This window comes from Penaeus monodon, chromosome 18, assembly GCF_015228065.2.
Source record: "Penaeus monodon isolate SGIC_2016 chromosome 18, NSTDA_Pmon_1, whole genome shotgun sequence".
NCBI lineage: Eukaryota > Metazoa > Arthropoda > Malacostraca > Decapoda > Penaeidae > Penaeus > Penaeus monodon.
The window spans coordinates 42,198,558-42,203,557 of record NC_051403.1 but is presented as its reverse complement, the minus strand read 5'-3'; positions in this window follow the sequence as shown (position 1 = coordinate 42,203,557).

Below are 5,000 nucleotides of genomic sequence, written 5' to 3'. Positions count from 1 at the left end.
TTAGAATCCCTGATTATCTCAAGGATGACACGAGACCTTAACAGTACAGTTGCCATCCCACTACATACACAATAAATGCAGATTTTTTCCTGTAAGTTTTTTTTTATAATGACGGTTTTACTTTTTTTTGGGGGGTGGGTGGTTTTGCTTCTCTTTTTTTTGTCTTTTTATAGGTTAATTAAACTTCTAACATATTTATTGTGGAATTTGATAAGGTTTATAATTACGTTGTTTTACCGTTACCTTGTTTCACTCGTCTATCTGTAGTTTCTTTAAAAGACCCACGCCTTTGTAGACTGCTTGAATAGCCCATTATATTATTAAGAACCAATTTTTACTCTTTGTTGTAATTCTGGATATTTTTTCTTATGTTAATGGTTCTTTTTAACTGTTTTATCTTGATTGAAGTTAGAAACTTCGAAGCGTTTGAAGAAAATAAAATGATGTTCGTAACTGCGTTGGTGTTATTTTTCTGTTGAAGTATATATAGATAGATAGATAGATAGATAGATAGATAGAGAGATAGAGAGATAAATAGATATATATATGTATATATGAATATATGTACTTGTGTATATATGTACACACACACACATATATATATATGTATATATGCATATATATGTACATACGTATGTGCATATATATATATATATATATATATATATATATATATATATATATATATATATACATATATATACATATATAAACATGTATATATATATATATATATATATATATATATATATATATATGTGTGTGTGTGTGTGTGTGTGTGTGTGTGTGTGTGTGTGTGTGTGTGTGTGTGTGTGTGTGTGTGTGTGTGTGTGTGTGTGTGTGAGTGTGTGTGTGTGTATCATTATCATCATTAGCCTGAATCAGTCCTCTGCAGGACATTAGCTTCTCCCAATATTTTACAACTTTGTCTTGCGTTTTTTGTTTCAAGTCTTGACCCCCAAATTTCATTATTTCGTCACGCCAGCTCGTCATTGGTCTGGCCCTTGGCCTCTTTATAGTCCATCTGGCGTCCTGCCCCCGACATATATTACCTGCCCATTGCTATTTTTTTTCTTTTTGATGCTCCCAAGTGTGTCTTCTACTTTTGTCTGTTCCCTGATCCACGTCGCCCTCATCCTATCTCTTAGGCTAATTCCTAGCATCAACCTCTACATCCTTCTCTGGGCACTTTGGTTTCCTTTCCAGTAATTTGGTTGTAGCCCATGTTTCTGATCCATAGGTCATAATGGGGAGGACGCATTGGTTACAGACTTTTCTTTTTTCAAACATAATGGCAAGGACCCTCATAGTATGCTACTGTGTCTGCCGCAGGCGCTCCAGCCTAGACTGATGCGTCGCTTAATTTCGTCTTTGCTAGATGTGTTTGTCTGTACATGTTGCCCTAGGCACATATACTTGCCCATTACCTCTAGCATTTCGCCTTGTACATGTATCTGTTCGAAATGAATTCTACTGTTGAACATAATCTTTGTCTTTTTCTTGTTCATCCTAAGTCCGACATTCTGACTTTCTCAATTCAAATCGTTTATTAGTTGCTGCATTGCATTTGCAGATTCACTGAAGAGAACAATATCATATGTAAATCACATATTATTTAGGCACTCGCTCCTATTTTGATACCTTTTCCATTCCATTCTAGCTTCTTGAATATTTCCTTAAGGCAAGCTGTAACCAGTATTGGTGAGATGGTATTGCCCTGTCTAACACCTTTTTAATTCGTATTTTAGTAGTTTCCGGGTGGAGCTTGATGGTTGTTGTCCCATTTTCGTATATATCTTCCAATACTTTACAATATACCTCCTTTACTCCCTGTCTTCGAATAGCCTCTAGTACTGCTGGTATTTGTACAGAGTCAAATGCCTTTTCGTAATCGATGAATGCCATATACAGGGATTTCCTATATTTGTTTGTTTTTTCTCTTATTGTGCATGTGGATGTGATCTGTTGTTGAGAATCCACTGCGAAAGCCTGGCTGTTCTCTATGCTGGTTAGAATCCAAACTGTCAGAGACGCAAGTTGTGATGACTTTTGTGACTAGTTTGTAGGTAATTGAAAGGAGGCTTATGGGTCGGAAGATTTTAGATTCTTTCTATCCCTTTTTTGTGTATCAAAATAATTGTTGCATTTTTCAGGCTTTTTCTGTTTTTCTGTTGAGAAGGTATTTTTTAAAAAGATTGAATTGTTTCACTGTTGCAATTTCTCTTGCATCTTTTATAAGGTCTATACTAATTCCGTCTTCACCTGGTCTTTTCCCTCTCTTCATGCCTTTAAGCGCTCTTTTTATATCTTCTGCTATAATGTTAGGTACGTCTCTAGTTACAGCGTTCGCTTCTACCCGTGGCTGTTCACCTGAGTTGTGTAGATCCCTTTAAAAGTCCTCCACTACTCTTAAGATTTCATTCTTATATGTCACTTATCTGTCTAGTTTCTTTATTGCATATTGATTTCTCCCTATTTCAAGTCTCCTTTAGCTGTTTCTATGCTGGTACCTGAGATCACTGTTTCATTCATTATTTGAGTATTAAATTTCCGTATATCTCTCTTCTTTTTATTTATAGTCTTTGTTAGTTCAGCTAATTCTATTTTGTCCCTGTTTAACGATACTTTCATGACCCTACGTTTTTGCATAAGCTGCTTTGTTTCTACCAAGAGCTTGCTGGAGCTTTGCTTGACGTTCTTACCGCCTACTTCAAGTGCAGCTTCCTTTATTGTGTCATTGAACTGTTTGTTATTTTGGTCAGTGGAGAGATCTTCGTCGCTGAGAAGGGAATATCTGTTTTGGATGTTAAGGTTAAATTCTGTCGCTCTGGTTTTCAAGTTAGCTAAATTTGGCTGCGGTTTTCGTATAAGTTTGTTCCTTTCCCTTCTGAGGTGTAATCTAATTTTGTTTCTGACCAACATTTACTTTAATAATAACTTCTACATTTTTTACTATATTGCAGCTATTTGAGATTATGGACTCACTTTCGTTTTTGATGTCAGATGGCGACTTCCATGTCCACTTCCGCTCTTTTTTCGAAGAATGTATTCATGACATTGAGTGATCGAGTATCCGGATAATTGACTAGCATTTGTCCCCCCTCATTCCTAGTACCTATTCCGTGATTCCCTACTATGGTTTCTCCTTCTGTCTTTTTACTTATTATGGCATTAAAATCTCCCATAATTATTGTGAAATGTTTTTTTTATTCTTTTGCTAAATGAACATCTTCATAGCAGCTCTTTATTTCTCCATTACTGTGGCAGCAGGTTGAAGCACAGACTTGAAGAATGTTGAAGTTGTACCTATTGTTTAGTTTTATAGTCACTGAAGTCACTCTTTCGCTTATACTAGAGAACTCCACGATATTCTTTTCTAAACGTTTGTGAACTAAGAAACCTACCCCTAATTCCTGCTTGCTACCCTGGGGTTTACCTCTCCAATAGGGTACGTGTCCATCATTTAGTATCTTCTGTTCCTCGCCTAGTCTTCTCACAGTGTCGTACAACATCCTATTTAATAAAGGAGAGTTCCTCAAGTAATGCTAGTAAGCCGGATTCAGTTCTCATCGCCGTTATACTATATGTGCGTATGTTTATCAACGTGGGGCGGCCTGATTTAAACCGGAGATTTTTAGCTCCCACTGCTCCGTAACGATCCTGATCGCCGCCATAAGCAGGGGCTCCTTCGCCTCCGGGGAATGAGGGTTGTTGCTCTGTGCACTTATGTTTTTTTGATTGAGAGTTAGACAGCCGAGTTACCCCCCAACTACTGGCGTAGGTGTATCTTGGTGGGAGGGAGAGTAGTTTAACCTCGATGCTACTGGTAAGTCTCTCCAGCAGGGTTGTCCTTGGACGCATGGGCCTGCTCACTACACCAGGGTATACTCCCGTGAGCATGAGATTAAGTATCAGAAGTGCATATATGTGTGATTATTTTTTATACACTGATTTGATTTATGCGTATGTATACATAGTTCACACATAGTTGTTCAGCCGCAAGTGCACATGCACACGTAAGCATACACCTTTACATATGCTCCTATGCATATACTATGCATACTTACTCCTACATTATACACAACTACAAACATGCACATGCATACACTTATATAGACATATGCTACATCATATGCGCATACTCGTGTGTATACGCACCTACATATATGCAAACACACACATGCGCACATATCTTGTACTTATGACTATACATGCACATATATATAGCACATATACAATGCTTACGCACCGTGCAGTGTTTATGAGTACACCTTAATGTTCACCCACAAGTATAAGTACACACTTGTACATGCACATATATATACACGTATACATATATACATACACACACACCGACACATATACATACACACATATGAATATATACACACATAGGCACAAATATACACATTTACGCATATATATATATATATATATATATATATATATATATATATATATATGTATGTATGTATGTATGTAAGGCCGCGGTGGCCGAATGGTTAGAGCGTCGGACTCAAGACTGTCACGACGGCAATCTGAATTCGAGAATTCGAGTCACCGACCGCCGCGTTGTTCCATGGGGCAAGGAACTTCACCTTGATTGCCTACCTAGCCACTGGGTGGCCAAGCCAGCCCAAGTCAAGTGCTGGTCCTAAGCCCGGATAAAATAGAGAGAAAGATTACCTAAAAGGTACTACCGGCACTCTCCGTGGAAAGGAACTGGGGACCCTACCACGTACTCACTCCAAGAGCATCACAACATGAAAACTACAATTAAGTATCATGCTGTGACCACGGCGGCTCAGACATGAACCTACCGTTAAAAGAAGAAGAATGTATGTATGTATACCCTCATGTACAAGCACGGGAACATACACATACATCTTGTACTGATGCATATAACTATATGCATACATATAACTATATATAAACAGCATAACACATGCTCTGCATACGCATGCCCGCATACGTGCATACATGCCCGTGTATAAGTTTGT